This window comes from Rhea americana, unplaced genomic scaffold (genome assembly GCF_003343005.1).
Source record: "Rhea americana isolate MKP2758 unplaced genomic scaffold, rheAme1 scaffold_36, whole genome shotgun sequence".
In the NCBI taxonomy this organism is placed as follows: domain Eukaryota; kingdom Metazoa; phylum Chordata; class Aves; order Rheiformes; family Rheidae; genus Rhea; species Rhea americana.
This window is the reverse complement of record NW_028186490.1, coordinates 2,733,005-2,752,395: the sequence shown is the minus strand read 5'-3', so window position 1 is coordinate 2,752,395 and position 19,391 is coordinate 2,733,005. Positions and strand designations below refer to the sequence as shown.

Here is a 19,391-nt window from a genome sequence, read left to right as displayed (position 1 = left end):
GGGGCTGGCCCTGCCGAGGAGACACGGGCACCGCTGGCGGCGGCGGCGGAGCAGTTTCGGGTCGRCTGTCGCTCCCAACGAGGAAAGGACCCAGAGGGTTCGGAGTCGCCCGCACCCACCTTCTGCCCGCCCAGCTTCCAGGGCCCGGAGCTCCCGGCAGGCCAGTCCATTAACACGGGGCACAAAGCGTAGCTTGCCTTTGAACAGCTCTGTGTCAGCAGTAGAGCAGCACGTGCAGAAGTAACACCGTATTATGGTACAGGAGAGGCCCGCATCCCCATAATGGTATTTTTTGCCTACAGTGACCCTATAGGGTCTCTCATGTGCAAAGCAAATACATTTGGATTTATCAGAAATACCTAGTGAACTAGTCCTTGTAGAGCATGAGAATGTGCTTATTAGAATAATGGAAGGGTGGTCGGTTACCAATCCTTGGRTAGAGTAAGGACACTGAAGGTTTTCTGTAAGAATTTTATCTGATATTTTTAAAGATATGTAGGTTTCTCAAATGTGGATCCTAAATCCTTTTAGCCATCTGCCTACCTCTTTAGCTGCCTAAGCACCTTCAAAAATCTGGCTCTTCTTTCCTCCTCATAGCTAACATACCATAACTCACTCTTGGAAAAAGCGGAGACACACTGTGAAGGAAAACAAGTTTCAGGAGGACTTGTAGTCTACACTGTAAACCACTTTCTACAGTTTATTCACCAACATAGCAGAAAAACTAATACAGTACTTGCTGCTCTACCTCTTAAGATGAGCAGAACAAATCCTTGGTACAGCTGTGGCATTATGCCTTTTCTACAGCTATTCCTCCTTTTCTGACTGCTGGGAAGGAAACGGGGCAAATAGCCCAGAAAAGAAAGTCATTATGTACTGCTTCTCCCCCAGTTATTTACATGTATTGTGTTTAAAAATAATACTGGACCAACGTGTAGAAAAATCAAAGCACAATCAATAAAAAAATCACTTCATTGCTTCATACAGATCTAATAGTACCAGACAGAAAAGAATCAAACCCTTCTTCCACAGCAAAAAAACAGATCCTACACTGATGAATAAAAGTTCTGTTTCTCTAAGAGTTTTCCAGCAAGGCCTACTTGCCAGGTCAGGTCATCACGCAGCATGCTTCAAACAAACAGTGCCTTTATTTATTTATTACAGAATATAGCAAAAAAWATATATATATACTATGTGAATTACAAATTTAAACAAAGCAATATCTATTCTTTCTGTATCTTCTTTTATCTCTTCTTTAGTTAGAACCATGCAGTTCAGATCAAAATGAACACATGTAACTCAGGGTACAAAGTGGCCTATTGCTGTACGTAGCTGCATTTGTCTTAAYGGAGTAAACTCAGTTCAACACTACACCCCTGTAAAATTGGAATAACTATATTGAAAACAATTTAGTACATCATTGTCTGTATTATTAGTATTAATTTTAGTGTTAGCTGTCACTTTAGAGATTTATGAAAACRAAATTCCTGCCTGAATAGTTTACAAAATAATGCACACAAATAATAACAAATCTGTTTTTACCAGCTTCTTACATTGCCAATTGCATTCATCTGCCATTGATCCTCCTACTTACTAGGCAAGGTCTTGTCTAGAGGGAAAAGTTGCAGATGCAGCTCCCTAAACTAGGTGACTTAAATTGACTTTATCATCTCTTCAATCAGTTTAGCTGAATTTTGTAAATTACAAAAACAATTTAAGGAGCTGGCAAACTTTCAAGTGCATCTGGCTTATAATCATTCTTTTAAAAGTAGTTCAACATTTTCTTGTATAGACATGGCCTAGATTATTATCTGTCATGGATAAAAAAAAATAGATCTGAAAAGTTACATCCTAAAAGTCCTAATTCTGCTGCCAATTTCCTACGTGATGATTGGCAAATTTTTCGAACTTGATTTTCTTCAGTCTTTTTTTTTTGTTGTTGTTGTTGTTTAAGTTGCTATCACCTGCACATAGTTTTCAAAAGGAATGAAAGCTCGCAGCTGCAACTGTATCAGGAGCACTGAAGGAGGTGTTTTGAGGTGTTTTGTAACATATAATCCTAAATTGTAACTAAGTTATAACATCATCTCACATTTCAACATGCTGATTAGCTTGTGGCTCACGTTATTATGTAACTGAAATACACTACAGTTTTATATAAATATAGGAGAGCTTTTTTTTCCTACCTTTTGAGCATCATCAGTGTCATTTTATAGCAAAGATTCTAGATCATTATGAAGCTGCCTCTAGTTTTAGAGGGTTTTTCACCTTGCAACATGTATTTATTATGCTGAGCATCCCAAAACAGTGCCTTTTTGAGTCCTGGCCCTGCACAACCTGAATCATCTATATGTTTTCTTTAGTTTTGATAGAGCTGTCTACATGAGTAAAGCTTCAAAGAACTAAGTTTGTACTTACAGAATGTATTTTTATTGGTGGTTGCTTAGAAGCTGAATAGTTTTGTGAGCATTCCTTACACCAGTCTAAATAATTTACAAGAAAGTGGGGCTTAGCTGACCTTTGAAATGTCCTTTTTCTCATTTAGGTATATACAAAATATAAAAGTCATTAGTTCAGTTATATTATCAGAGCTGCAGAAACATTCAAAGATAATTTTCACAGATTTCCARCTAAGTGTCACCTAAACTTCAGTACTGCCTATCTTCTGTACTGCTTCATATGTGGGTTATATCCAGACAAAAGCAACATGGTTTTTTTAAAAAATGTAATAGTTTGTTTTCGTGTATACAGCTGAAGTAAAATACACTAATAAGCATAATACATAATTAGTGTAGTGTGTATATACATACTCTCTCACACACACATATTTATATATTTTACAAACTGAGTAGATGCATTCCTTGAATAAAGAGCACTGGAAGGCTCAAAATAAGATAACATCCATAAATCAGCCCCAAAACAACTGTGAAGCAATATATTGGAAACATAATAGATAACCTGTCAAAGCCATCTCCTCTTCTGTGTTCTTCATGTGGCAACAAAGCTTTAAGTCGTCTTAGCAGGYATTTACTTAAATGCATGTACAATTGCATTATGAAATCTTACTGACCAACTGATTAAAATATTAGCTAATAAATACCAGTAAACTTGGCATAGCACCAAATGCCAAATTTAAATTATATCCTTTCATGTAAACTTATGGGCAGCATTTTCCTATCCTAAAAGGATATTTAATGTTTATAAATGAAAAAAGTAGCAATCTTTAATGTTTTGTTAACTGAAAGTTATAGAAATTTTTCAGTTAATCAAAATGATGTTTTCCATCTTATAGCACGCTCTGCATGTCTGCACGTGCAAGCATACAATCACCCTACATTTCAGAATAAGAAATCAAACAATTACCTATTGTTCTCTCAGTAAACTAACATTTCTCCTGACAAAATTCTGCTTTGAACAAACTGAATTTTCTGAAGCAAAACATTTCAACAGAAAAATTACAGATWACGCAGAGAATTCTGCCAATTTGACCATCAGAAAATTTGCTCAAAGTTTACCCATCTAACTCTGTCAATGCTCACAATGAAAACATTGTCTCAAAACATTTGTTGGTAAGTCTCTGCAGCAATATAATGTTCAATACAGACGGAATCATTTAGCTGAAAGAGGTTGACTGTAGTACAGACATTTTTGTCAGTATTACCAGAGGAAGTGGAACATGTGTTATTTATAAGTAGCTTCACTTACACCTGTTCTTAACCCCAAACAGTTCAAGATGGTGTTTGATGTCCAAACTAATAACTTGAGACGTCTCTCCAGAGATAGCATCATCAACATTCTCTGCTGTGAAACAAATAGGAAAAAAAAAACAAATGAGACAGAAAGCAGAAAAAAATACAACAAAGTATGTAGTTTAATCACATTGACAAGGATAGAAAGAAATACAGCATTAATGACCTTATTTGCCATATTCAATTTGAACTGCTGGAAGGTAAGTTTCTCTGTTCCTATTTCTCATATTCCCACTTAAAAAGACATTTAACAGTCAATGATAAACAATTTYAAAAGGTGTGAAAAGCAAGTTATGCATGTACACTCAATACACCAACACACCATTTATTGAACTATACTGGTATGACAGTGTCATACAGTGCTATAAAACTTGAAGATAAGAACATGCAAATTCTTCTCTTTTTTTCTGCTGCTGAATTAAATGACTGTAGAGTGATTTTTTTTCTGAAGTGTATGCCCATACTTGCATGTTTGAAACTCTGCAGGATACTTTTTGTCTGGAAAAGCAGCCAATGAAAAGTGGTTGAGTTGCAATACTCCATGCTGGCATGCACGCATATAACTGCTGGATTTGTTTTGAATTTGACACTCTTAGTCAATGGTCTTGACTTACATTTTTCCATTCTTGTAGAAACTTCTACAAAAGAAAGCAGGACTTTAATGTTTTTACTTTCATTTAGAGTTTTTGCCTTCTTGAACCCCTTTTCTAAAATGGAGTAGGAGATCGTCCTATCTGAAATATTTCTTAAGAAAATCTCTTGCATCTTTAATTAATGCTTCCTTTAATTCCATTTAAGTAAAGGAATACGTATTTGGTAACAATTACAGGACTGTGGGACAAGGAACTGTYGCTCCTTCTATGTAGTACCAACAGATAATGCAGTACACACAGACCATGCGACATCTACCTTTCTGCCCAATTTAGACAAGGATTTATGACAGAAGAGTTCCAGAGAGTTGCCCAGAGTAGTTTTTGCCACACTCTTCACATTCAACCCTAATTCACAGCATGACTCTTAGATTTCYACCCTGTCCAGGGGAAAAGTAGAATTATATATATGGGGAGAACATATCTCCAGGATATGTTTAATTATCATTTCCTGATTATGGCAGAAGCGCGGTATGAGCACAGAAAGGCTACATGGTGATGGTGACTGTGACAAATTTGTTCACTGTTCTTTTGCAAAGGCACCTTCAAATTCAGCATTCTTCTGACTTTTTTGGAATGCTTCACTTTGTAACCTTGTTAGCATTCTTCTAAAGTAACTTTTTTTTGCATAGACTTTATAATGCAATATACTATAAYCTAAGAACTTTCAAAAAACAGAACAACCTAAAAGCTTAGAAGATGGGGAAAAAAGCCTCTTCCTGAATCTTTTTATCAAGTAGTCTAATAAGGGTTCCGTTTAAGTTAATGATAGCTTTGTCAACCATGGTATGGTCCAAATACAATTAAAATCCCTTAAGTTATTTAATATAGCATGTTACGGTTACTAGGCTAAAATTACATTTAATAAGTGATGTGCTTAATGACTAAGACACGGCAGCCATCAATTGTGCGATTTAATTCTACCTCTTCATAATGTATGTTATGGCACTTTTTTTTTTTTTTTTTTTTTTTTAATATACACAACTCTGTTTCACTTAGAATGAACAGAGCTAAAGAAATTCAACTTGGCCAGGAAAAGTATCACATATGCTACAAGTTTTTTGACGTTCTAGATTATCAAGAGCATCTAGCATTTTTGAATGCATTTATTCTCACCCCATGCCAGGTAAGTAGGGAAATCCTCTTCTTCCCATCTCATAGCATACGAACTGATGCACAGAGAGGCTAAATGATCTGCCTAAAATCATACATGTTATCTGTGGATAACTAAGGAACTGAACCTACATCTTCCAAGACCTAAGCTGATACCATAACTGCAGGGCAATATTCTGTCCTGGTTTGTCCTGTTTTATGTACACTCAGTGGCACTATATAGTAAAATTCATTATTCCTAGTCAGGAGAAGCAGCAGCATATTTTTGTTCCCAGTGGCCAGTACTTACAGGCAAAAGGATATTCCAAGCTGAAGAGTGAATACTATTCTCTGTGTCTCCTACAGAGAGTCTGAGTGGTATACAGCATGCAGAAGAAAGATGCTGATATGGGGCATCCACAAGTTATGTAGAATATTGCAGAATTTTGACAGGTTGACAAAACTAAATATACAACACAAATCAAAGACAAGTAGTGGAGTTTTTCAATAGCTTAGAATTCATGCAATCTAACTGGATTTTTCATAAAGCCAACAAAAAGGATGACAGAAGTACCCTTCTGCAAACTTTCAAAGACCTGCTGGTAGCCATGGAAGCACAGAACACTTAACGAAAGATCTTAAGGTTTTTTTTATATATATAGGAGAGTATTCAGTAATCTTTACATGGAAACTGCTGCTACTGCTTCTCCTATAATTTTATGTTGCACACTCATACACATGATTTTTTTTAAGCCCTGGATAACTGGCTCGCAACAAACTTGAAGTGCTGTGCTTCCCTCCAATCCACTACATATATGTGAATTTCAGGTCAGCTGCCTGCATTACCGGGGAAAGTAAACTGCAGTACCGATGCAACTGTACATCCTTGTTCATCAATGCTTGCTTGCTCAGAAAAATGCAACCATCAAAGCTGGAAAAAGGCATTAATGCTAGAATAAAGCCTAACTTGAGGACTATCAATATCGCATTTCTCTTCTAAATAATAGATTTGACATTTTAGAACTCCAGTGAGGTACTTTCTTGTTGCAGGTCTCTGTCACAACATCTGGGGCAGAGATTGTCTGTCACACAGTCAAAGAAAAAAAAAAAAAAAAAAAAAGATTTGCAGAAATGCTTCAATATAAAGACCAAAAACCAAAGGAAGTGGCTTCAGAGGCCAGAGGTGCTTGTAGCTCAGCTGATCTCTCCTGTTCTCTATCTTCTGTCCTGGTAATTCTCTGTAGAATTGAAGTATCAGACCAGTCAAAAGTGTTTTTTGCAGAAGGAACTAGATTCACTTGATTAATCCAAGGAGACACTATCTGCATCTTATATTGCCAACAATACTGCATAATAAGATAGACCTCCCTATTAGTACATATATACTACTGAAAACACATGTTGGAAGGGGTTTTATGCCYGGTTTTACCCTGACAGAAGATTGTGTGGTGCAGGCCAAGCTGTGGGAATACCTGACATATCCAAGTGGAAAAGTGAAARGAGGAAAGAAACTGAGCTCCATTCACTGACTGGTGTTCCATGAGCTGAATGTTATGTTTTAGTCTCCAAGCTCTCAACATCATCTGTCCATATAACAAAAAAAAAATATATAAGTCTTCTTTTTTGCTAGAAATACAAAAGAAATAGGCTAACAAAGAAAAGACTTCCTGTTTATATTGAAGAGATGATTAGAGCCAGACCAATGTCAAACTTAAGGAAATTCTTGTCTTAATTTTAGAATTGCRACTTTGACTCCAAATATACAAAGGTATCTGAAAATACTCTGATATTTGGCTGTCAAACTGGGGACTATCTCTAAAATCACAAGAGGATAGTTCTGAGCTGCAGATTTATAATTACTGCTGTCAAGTTAAGATGAAGAGGAAGAGGAACCATTGACAATATAATATAAAGCTTTTCATACTTAGGTTTCTTACTGGAATCCAGAACAGTTGAGATTAAAAATTACCATCACATGATGGTGTTGAATAACTTACATAGGCCAATTAGGGACATACCATTTCAGTCACAGTGGAAAGATGTCCGTATCACAGAATTGGCACAGGAACAGATACTAGAATTGGCATTTCTGGGGAAAAAAAAAAAAAAGAAAGGCAATGACAGAACAGGCATAGAGAGAGAATGGCTTCAAATTCTCCCAGGCTGTGTCTCCAGATCAAAATCGAGATAGCGTAAGTTACCCTATGACAGTGTAAGGTCTTCAGTTTCCAAACTGACAATATATCGTATTTCAACAGCATTAACTTGCCAAAAACCCCTCAAAACACCAGTCTGTTTCAGGAATTTTTTTTAACTAAAGGTCATACCAGTGTATCTGATTGACGTAACGGTTCACAAGATTATGCAGTGAGTTAGACTACCATGCTACATTTGGATCGGTTACTGAAGATTCTGTACCTTGTTAAGATAATGCTGGGGACTCTTGTAACAAAAAGTGAAGTTTAAAAGAGATGTAGTCACAGACGAGGCTGTATTTTTTTAAATCCTGTCACAACAATACTACAAAAGCCTTCACACCCAACCAAGGAAAAACATTCAGGAAGTTTAAAATATCATTATCCAGAAACCTTTTGCAAATTGTTTTTTCTCTCTTGAAGAAAAAAAAATGGTGGAGTAATTCAATTTATGTGACAGAACTCAGTAAAAAAGGAAGCTGTCATAACAAATATCATCATGGATGAGGAGTACAGGACAGAGGAATAAAGCACAGCTTTTGTAAAATTAGCTCTTAAGAACTGGCACTAACCAGCAGAAACTACTTTATTCTCTGCTCAAAACTCTTGAGAAATATGCACAGTTCATTCTCATGCTGAAGAGACAGGAACATCCATATTGCCCAGCCAAKTTTTTAACATTTTTTCCCAAATTGTCAGTTTTGGAATCCCTTAATAAAATGACAAGAAGAAAAAAGAAAGACCCTTAGATTGTACTTTATAAGAACATTTTATTTGTAAACAGTTTTCAAAGCACTAATCAGTAARTAACAAAATTTGCAAGATTTTACAGGCCTGAGGACTGTGCGTAGAAGACGAGGTTAACTGTATCAGTAACAGTAATGGATGGCTATAAGCTATATCTGTTGGTTTAATCAATCAATCTCATGTCAATTCAGGAAAATCCTATCTTTTYTTTTTTTGATAATTTATTAATCTTTTTAGGAATTAAAATTTGATTTTTCTTCACTTGAGAACATACACTCTAGTGCACATGCTACTCGTGATACATAGCCTGTAAAGGTTTCACCCACTGTCTCTCTGGCATCCCAGACACATCACTAAAGCCCTGGACACTCAACATGCCGTTTCATGTGTATTCTAGATAAATCAATATGGATACAGCAAGTGGAGTCTCTTGTGGGAAAACCTTGACTCAGATACTTTTCTCCTGTTTCTTTGATGCCACATTTAGCACAAATTAGATTTGAGGATTGAGCTGAAAAAACATTAACTTCTTCACGAAGTAACAAAAAAAAAAACTAATAAAATAACCCCAAACATGCAGCAGCATGGAGAATCTTTTTCCTTATTCCAGATGTTAAATTATATTAAAAGGTAGCATGAAACTAAATTCAATTGTTCCCTGTTAATTTTTTGTTATTAAAAAATGCTTATGTTAATGAAGCTACAGAACTGTCCATGCTGTCACAAATGGAAAGGAGTTCTAATTATGAGATAACTACAGATTTGAAAATTTTTTGTTACTTGAAAAATTTGAAGTACCTGTTTTATAGTACTAAATAATAATTGTTCTCTTTAAACAGAAAAGCAAAGAATAAACTATTCATCAACAACTAAATATATGTGACCAAACAGAAGATTTAACAAGTCCACTGAAAGATTTTATTCTATTTTTTAAGCTTACTGACTCCTTACATGAATATAACCATTTTCATCAAGAATGCCCAAAGCCTGACAAATTGAAAATAACACGTTCAAAGTTATATCTATAGGGAAATGTTATCAGCTGTCTTCTTTTCCTTTTAGTGAATGGCAATGCATGTTAAATTCCTTCTACTTTCACTGCCTGTTTCAAACTGCGTTCTCCATACAGTACTGTATTTGTCTTCCAGCACAAAGATTATAAGTAAATGTGTTTGTAAAAATTGTTCATAATGACCTATCCTTAGTGTTATTTACACTAGTTATTTTAAAATATAAATAAAGTAATACCTAACATTTCTAAAGTGTCATTCATCCGTAAATTTCATGATATTTTACATATATTAATCAATTAAGCCCTACTATACCTATCTCAATTAGGCATAATGTCCCAATTTTACAGCTAGTTACACTGAGGATAGCTTGAAAGGTTAGGTATCTTGCTAATATTACTCTTTGGGATAAAACCCAAGAATCCCAATCTCTATGTGTAATAAAAAATTAAAAGCCTCTTTCCTCTTCTAGAATGAAAAAATGTGATTAAAAACAAAAGGCAAAATCAATGGCCAAAAGTTTGGGGCATTAAAGGCCTTCTTCCTATTCTTGTTAAAACTATCGCTTCACAAGCCTCTTGAACAGGGGTGAATATATACGATCAAGAGATTCCTACAAGAAGTTCCACAAGCTACAGTTCTATATAAATTTATATATATATATATACATATACACATACATACACACACACACACACACAYAYAYATATATATATATATATAYAYAYATATAGTGGGACAGAAATATGCTCCATATTGGTCTTGCCTTTCCCCATTTCCCAAGCCATATTAAGTAACAGGAATTGAAGTGAACTTGAAGAGGTTCTTTCAGCTGACTACCTTAGGACAGGTCCAGGCCACTTTATGCTTCTTTTAAAGATTTTTTTTTTTTTTAAAAAAAGAAAGAAAAAAAAAAGGAAGACATTCAATTAACATAACTGTATAGTTTCATATCAGGTTATTTCTACCAAACTTGTCAGTTTAATTAAATAGTCATTTTATTTTAATTTTCTATTCTATTTCTAGTATGCAAACTACAGAAGGGTCATCCTGTTTTGGAGGCAGTATAGGATACTGCTATACAAAATGGTAAATCAATGTGCTTCCAGGYGCACAGCCTAATGTAATCCATATTAATATCCATAACATAGATTTTTTTTMTATATTCTTTCATTACTAATGTCTTGAACTCATAGTTGACAGTTTGTTTTAAAAGTGCATTTTTATTATTACCTTAAAGTATAATCCTTTATTGCTTATAGTCTGCTAACTTGATACAGAAGCAACTACAGGTTTCTTTTTATACAGAAGTTCTACGAGCGTATACAAAAAACATACCACATTGCTGTATTGTGCTTATTTTCCTACTACTCTTTCCCACAGAGAGGTCGGTGACAAATTATGCTCTCTTGGCATTCACTCTGTTTCAGCCTTCGCATCAAATGAGGCAGAGATCATGGGGAGGTGGTATCATTTGATATTGATGTCCTATCATCATTAGGACTATCAACATGTCTACACACTAAACAAACAACTACAATTGTATAGGCAACCTACCTCTGTTCTGTCTCTTCCTCTTTTTTTTCAGTGTTTGACTTAACGGGCTTAATGTTCTTTTGGTTTAGAGTTACTGTACGGAACAATTTAAAATAGTCCCATTCCCAAGGCACTGCGGATGTAGATGATTGTCATCAAAGTTCTGAGTCAGAAATACCTCTATAACAGCTCTGTATCAGGGAGAAAACTCTGGATCTAAGTCCTCACATAGCCTGGCTGTTCTCCAAACTGTTCAGGAGGAGGACCTTCCCACAAGCCACAATAATAGTGCATCAGTTGGAGCAAACGATGGATCTACACCTGTTCCTCACCACCTTCCGCCACAAGCCATTCTTGCAGTCTGTGTGTATCATAATCGCTTAAAAAGTAAGTGCTTCACAACTAACATAACTTCACCAGTATGCTCTGTAAAAGGAAGCCGCACCCAATGTATCACTTCATTAATTTGTGACAGCTCCCAATGTTTCAGAAACTCATTACAGGGCCTTTAGAGGATGATCATTACCCTGTGGTGTCTGGCAGCCCCAGTTCTTTCCAAGGAGAAAATCAGTTTGGCACAGAGGAAGTCTGTAACATCAGTTTTCTACCCCTGCATAGTGTGTATCACCTAGATGTTCTAAGGTCATGAAGGCTTTCACACAGCAAGGAATCTCTAAATGTGGAGAAGACACTGGTGAGATTCAGAACCCAATACAGTGCTCCCACAAGACTTTTATAATTGCATGAATGAGAGGAGACAACAGCTTATGGTCTTGCTGCCTTACATTGGTTACTGTAGAAATGGTGGACATCACAGTTCCCTTTATCAAAAAGCTTTTTATTGGGACAGAAGAGCACTCTTTTCCCCAGTGAATAACAGCAATCAAGGAATTCCAACACTACCATATAYGCCAGGAAATAGACTATATTATGTCCAGAAGTTAAATACTAGGAAGAAGCAACCAGTGACATTCCCACCCCAGTGAAAGGACCATCCATGTTCCTGGAGGGGGGAGCTGCAGGAATGTGTGCTTGGGCATATGTTTTCCAAGATAGGGCAGCAGGATCAAAACTGAAATAGTCTTATGCCCTAACRAGCAAGTAATACAACTGGTACACAAGGCTGAGGGAAAAGTATGAGGTGGGTGCCAGAGAAGGGGAAGTATTCTGTATAACTGATGCCACACAAGCTTAATCAACTCAGTTCTTGCCACCTGTGGTTGGAATGTCCAGATATATGCAAGAGGGATAGGAAYTATCTTCCCAGCCTGCATGGAACCACTCTGAAAATGGTGCTGTGGAATTTGACACAGGTGAGGAAGGTGCTAGTGGGAATGTGCACAGCCACATACAGATGTTTGTTAGAGTGAATTTGGGCTGCAAGGTGCACATGCACTAGTGATTACGTATTTGTACAACAGTGCCTGCTGAGACTATATGCCTTCCTTTTGATCGCAAGCAAGCTTAGCTATCTCACTAGCATTGAGTAGAGGCATATTCTCTAGTCAATACTGTGCTAACAATGAGCAAAGCCTGTAAAAATGCTGATTAAAGGGGTCATTTTTTTTTCTCATTAATGTGGGTGACATGGAAAGAAAGGATTCTGAAAACCACTTTTGGCCTTTGAATGCAAAGTTTTTGTGATGACCACTTCCTCCCTGGCTGTTCACTACCACCCACCATACGTTTCCTAAGAACTGCCCCTTCTCCTCTCCCAACTTCAATAAGTACGATAAAATCAGAGCTCTTACCCAAACTGTTCGCRTGTCTTTTTCTGGAACTTCTGTCCCACTGCTACTCTGGTGATGTGAGAGAGATGGAAAACGGCAYCTCCTCCTTTTCTCTCTTGAGGACTGTGCACACTCAGCTGCTATGCTCATCTGGCCTAGCAAAAACAGATGTGTTACGAAGTCCAAATGGCTCTGTTTTGGCCTTCAGGCCAAAAATCCAGTGCAGCTCTAGGGCATTTCAATGTAGGTTCTTATGCAGAGCTACCCAAACAGTCTACTGGCATCCCGACCATTTAAGTAGGCGCTTTCAGGGTTTCTCTTCTGAGTTGCTTGGTTCTGTGGTCAGAACCAATCGTGCTGAGCTGCCAAACCACCTCTTCTTGTGCTGAGAAACTTTCCCTCAGCATAAGCCTAGGCTATCTCCGAACAGGTGATCATAAAGGCTCTGACCTACTCAGATCTCATTTCTTACCTGTGTGCCCTTAAAAACTATAGTTTTGTTTCTTTGTTGGTTCAAAGTCAGAAGCCTAAATTAAAGACTGCTCTGCAGCAAAGCAGATTTATGTTATCAGGTATGAGAAATAAAATGTGTGATGAACGTCTGATAGCACTATGGGAACATAGGAATCTCCAAGGCCTTACGAATATAACTGGAACACACCAYGGGGGTAGAGGAAATGAACACCAGCACGGGACTACAATGTCCCTATGAAGCAGCTACTGAAGCAAACTGTCTTCTCAAACAACCCCAGACTTGCTCTCAGGAGAAAGGAAATTATTTGTTCTAGGTAGAAACCTGAAAGATAACTTGGGGCTCCAAAGCCTCAGAGGCCACAAAGCAACTTAAACTGACAGAATAAGTACATCCTTTGATAGGCTTGGCACACCTCAGAGGCACGGCAGAAGGTGAAGAAAAGCTTCCTACTAGCCCACTGGCCTGAAAGTTCACCTTCACCACAAACAGTCACACCAGAYTGGGCACCCAGGATTAACTGCGGCCCACAATGGGCCTGAGCTATGTTTCCTCCTTCACTTGACAGATTTGCTCTCTGCAAATCTCTGCCATTTAAGGACTCCCCACTGTAAGAGGAAACCCAGTTATCATTAGGGTTCCCCTCGAACTCTTTGGCACTTCACAAATCACACAAAGAGCTGAGGGGAGGTTTGTTTTACTCTGTAACCATGAAATTTGTGATCTGCTTTACTGTTCAACTTGAAGCAAGCAAAAGAGTTAAACTGTTTTATAAATGTTTCTATAATGCAAGACATTTTCAGTGTTTCAGATGGAATAAAAGCACTCGTTAGTTCACCAATTTGCATAAGTAGTTTAAATTATGTTAAAAAGATATTATGACCAAAATGTTATTATTAGAAACCAACACCCTGAAAACACTAACTACTGAAAAATGTTTTTGTCTACTTTCATAGATTACCCAAATGTCATTCTTCATCCATTACTGACAATGATATCTGAGTGGTATGCATTATGCATTAAATATTTTTATAATCATTCAGAACTATTTGTATTAAACAGTGATAGCAGACAGTCACTTTATATTTTAAAAAGTTAAAGTTGACAGTGTACAGTATGTATCAGAATATCATAGATTAGATTATGGTAGATTTCTTCAGGCAATTTTATTTCATATAGTGTGAACAGGTGGAAGACTGAGCATTTTTAATCCAAAAAACTCTGCTCATGATTTGACCTAAACTGACAAAAGCAGAGAAGTTCATATCTGAGCCTGTCACTTAAAGGTGAACTAAAAATCTTTGGCAGTAACAGCAAAGAACCAAAATCAGCAACATAGTATATGAACAGAGGTAAAAATTTAAGCTAACTTTACATTTAGAAAATAAAACATAGAGTCTGTAGCCACTAACTTATTTGTCTGTAAGTCAAATAATATCTGTATCAACGGTATTACCACACAGTAGCTGTTCGGTAATCTGCATGACTATTGAGTAGGCACCTCTATTCCAGAAATCCAGTTACACAACTGGTACTCTTGCAGAATCAACAGAGAGGCTATGAATGAACTGTTCTCTAATCATGCTGGCAAGACAGAGAAGGACATTCTGCACTTCACTGACTGGTGTCATCAACCTGGTGTCTTTATAATTTTTTTTTTTTTTTTAACTTCAGGCGCCCATTACAGTTCTCAATCCTGTAAGGGTGAAATTTACCCAGCTCTACAGTGCCTGAGAAAGTCCTCCAGTGCAGCAGATCCAGATTAATATTCTAGTGCCCATACCGAGGGCAAGTAATAGGGTGAATTTGTAGATGCTGTCATTTTTTGTTTTTCTTGAGACAYCATAAAATTCCAAAAGAGAGCAAACCTGGGCCTTCTGGGAAGATATAAAGGCACTACTGATAAACATTTGATCTACYCAAAGACAAACAGCCAACGTTGTTTAAGAAACACCAAACCATCTYGGCCAAACACTACTCCAAGAGGTAACATACTATTTATTTCACTGTATATAATATGAACACAAACATACCTTGCTTTGGGTTGGGTTCTTGGCATCCCATGATTATTCACTGTTCACAGTAAAAAATGATATTGCTTTAATTACTCCAAAATAAATATAAATATGGTGCTACAATACTACCACTGAAAAGAACTGTATTTCCTTCCAGCTTTGCTCTTCTTGGTCACACGAGCCTGCTCACCCAGAACCAGCCTGAGTTAATCTTGTCTTTCACTAATGCAAGTAACAGGGACTTTCACCCCATTCACATCACAGAAATTACAAATGTAGCACCAAAATCAAAGTCAACTTGTTTCCACACTCCAGACTGAYCCCATGCATCTTCTCATCGTACTTGCTGCACAAATGCCTTTAAGAGGCATATTAAAATAAGTAGGCAGTTCTGGCCAAGAACAGCTTTCATCTCAACTGTAAAGAGCCTGTTAAAGATCTGTGGTTTTTTATACGGATATTGGAGACAGAAATATATTTTAAAAAAAAACTTACTTACTCTATGTAGTTTCCATGATGAATAAGAAAAAATGGCAGCAAGTTCTTATTTTTTATCCTCTGGTTTATTAATATAATTTATTATTAATATTAGCTGACWTGAAAGGTTATCAACAGGCACAGGAAAACCGAAGCACCTACACGGAATTTTAATTTGGGTTGTGAGGTTTACTGTTTTCCTTAGGTGGTATAATTTGGGTCCAACCATTCTTGTTTCTCATTAACATACTTAGATACTAAAAACCTGTAACACATATGAAGGCATCCTGCTTGCTCTTCCCATTGAGCTGATGATGAAAATGTGTGAACAGAACACAGGGTGATTACTGAACCAAAACACCTGCTTACCACAGTCCAATTCTGTTCATGTAGAAGTAAATGAGAAAATTCTGCTTTTAGTTCAAGGAGAGAAGCAGCAAGACCTAACTGAAGTAGCCACAACACTATTATATTAYCTCTGTCTTGGAGCCATTCAACCAAAGAATATTCTCATACAGTGTTAATAAATTACATTTCAAAAATGGTGTTTTGCTAATTGATTTTACCCTTGTATATTAATAACATTCAAACAAGTCTACCAAAGCCATAYAATAATACCATTTGTACCTCTGTCTCACTAGCATGGAGATTATTCATGATTTCAAGGTCACAGATAAAAACCACCATACTGTATAAATCTAAGGCAAACAGCAAGAACATCAATTTCAAACATTATAGAAAAGTRTGACTACTATTTCAATATATATATGTGCCATCATTACATGCATATGTTGTATCATACCATTTCATGATTTTGAAAATCAGTGGAGGAATGAGAAATCTTCAAGCATATTTGCTTCTGTTCTCTGAGTAATGCAAAACATGAAACTTGCAGCAGCACTGGCATACAAAATAACACTATTTAATTCTGACAAGAGAGCATGGCACCCTAAACAGGAATGAGATGATCSTCTTGATTTGACTATGCTATTACACAGCAAGACACAGCGCATAATGCTGCAGCATCTCTACAGTGACTGTGAGACCAAGTTCTTGTCTTTGTTACACCACTGTAATGTATTAAAGCATTTATTATTTTATCCTCATTAAAACTCTTTGTAATGGATAACTAAACATTAGGACTTCATTTTACAGATACAGAACCACATAATAAAGTTGTCCACTGTTATTGGTAAACCAGTCATTAGACCTTAAGAGTTGCTATCTCTGTTCAGTCTCTGTTCTTTTCCGGCCACTATTTTAAAAGTTTACTTGAAAAGGACTCACGACCTTGACCAAGCAAGCTCCTGTTGCTTTTAATCTCTGTTCTTGATGCTAAAGGTAGTATAATCATCAGAGTGGGGAGTAACTGCATGAAGCTGGTCAGGAAAAAAAAAAAGGTCAAGCTCATATGGGTCAGCTTACTTTGTCATCCATTGRACATATGAACTGACTATATATGCAGGAAGAAACAGAAGAAAAATATATTTCTTATGAGAAAAAAATATGACAAAAAGGGTAACTCTCTGCTCAATTAAAGAAAAATAAAAATTACAATTAGATGAAGTAGGTAGGACTCATGCTGAGTTCTTTCCTGTTCTTAGTCTGCTTCAAAACCTTTAACTTTTGGGGAAACAAGCAGCCTTCACAAGAGCGTTCGGTTTTGTTCCCTTCAAAAATGTGTATTCCTCAAGACAGARAATTCTGCAAAAATACACACAAAGAGCAAATACACACAAGCCATACAAGCAAGTACATTGAATTTTGAAGAAAATGTTTTCATTGTTCACCATATTGAACATATTGAAAGTACTGACCAACAGGAAATGCTGCTATAGACACTTGTTTGCCTTCTGACTTTTTTTACACAGGAACCTGTGAGCAGAGCTTGGATCATCCTTTCATTAGYAACCCTTTTCCTTTTGACACCTTGTGGGATTCTATGCTTTTGATGTGCYTTTTTTTTCCCCCCTCTCTCTTTGATCTCCAGTGGCTCACTCATTTTGTCTCAATAGAGTACAGGGTAGAAACGACTATGTGCGCATTTTGAGGCTAAACTTTCATTTCCTAGTATTTTGCACGTTTTCTCCCTSCCCTTGTTTTTCTCTACCTCCAGGTAACCCACACAGCACAATAGTGAGCACAGAGGTGATATTCCAGTTAAAATGATGTAATGCTGAAAATTAAATTTACACACAACTGTTCAGAGTCTGGGTCATAGCCGGGTCACTTCTCTGAGTGGGAGGCAATCCAGCAAGGAGCACAGGATAATGATTTCTCTATGCTGAGGCCTCTCATAAAGTACAGCACAAAGCTCTATCTTGATATCTGAATCTATCTGATTCAATGTGTATAACTACTGGAACCAGTAGCRTGGTGGTAAGGGGTTATGTTATTCTGTTACTCTCTTTTTCCTTTGAGCCAACTAGCACCCATAAATAAGCTCCCCAGTGTCTAAACTCTCACCCAGAGACAGAGGTTTAGATAAAAACTAACTGGCTGAGGCTTTTCACAGAATAGTGTACTGTTCAGAATTGAGGGGGGGAGTGGTCTGATTTTTTTTCTCATTTCTTGATCAGAGAGAGGAACATGGACCTTTTTTTTTTTTTTTAACTGCTTTTTGTAGTGCCAGGCTATGTTTGTCTCAGCTGCTCCTGGCTGGTCACCTATGTCCAAGGCTGTTCATTCCTAACTACATTTGTCCAGAGTGCTCATTTCCTTCTACGTACAGCTATCACATAACCCTTCATAACCTTGAGATGAGCTTTCTGCAATGGCTTCCAAGCAACCTCTGTCTTGAGGCATTAGGAAGCTTTAAATGCCTGCAAAACACCTCTGCCMACATACTAATAACTGGGCCTTCATAGGAGGTGCAGGTTCATCTAGGTGATTCAAGGTGGGACGGGCTTTRCAAAACACCTGTGAGCTTGTGAGGCTTTGAAACGCTATCACATCGAAAGAAAATGCAACCTTTGCAACTTGTTTCTGCAGTGCCAACCCTCGGTCTCTTGCATATTGTATCCCCAGTGATTTTGGGCTCTACCTGTGAGTTTCCTCACTGCCACATGACAATTCTGCATTCAGCCAGAGGCTGACAATCAGGCCACAGAGAGAACAGCTGTCAGGGCCATTCTGCATGAAACACAAGCAGCTCCTACCCAGCAAAGCCCTAATGTGTTGATTTACAGAGTCTCCTTAGCTGACATGGGAAAATGAGTCTGGTCATGGTTGATTTAACATTTTATGGGCAAAGAGTCAGCCTGCTATGGTAAGTTTGGACTACTGCAAACATTTTAAGCATTTACACACAAGTCCACAGGACGAAAATATTCAGGATAGTAAGTGACTCTGATGCACACATACTTGAGCTCTACTGAAAATACGGTAAGCTTGAATTAAATAAATGCAAAGGTTTATGTTACAGGCCAGACAGCCAGAGATAACAGCTCCGGTCCAGGGRCATACATGGCCAGCGCAGGAGGAGCCTGGTTAGAGTGCGGGGTATGCAGCTCAGGGTGCAAGGACCCCGTGTCGGGGCTCACCTGCCCCGGTGCTCTCCGGTGATACTTACTACGACTCGGACACCGCTCCCTTTCCCTCCGGGCTGCCGCGGCTCTTACCGGCGCAACCGCAGCTCCGCGGCCAGCCGCGGCCGCCAGCAGCGCGGAGCCAGGGGCGGGCGCAGGCAGCGGGCGGAGCCGGCCCGGTCCGGCCCGCC

The 19,391-nt window shown here is 37.7% G+C and overlaps 1 protein-coding gene across 1 annotated transcript in view; it reads right to left on the bottom strand.

The window, feature by feature from the left end:
* Window positions 1-19,391, bottom strand: part of LRMDA (leucine rich melanocyte differentiation associated) — a 983,368-nt gene that overhangs the window by 684,947 nt on the left and 279,030 nt on the right. The gene's annotated exons all lie outside the window — the stretch shown is intronic.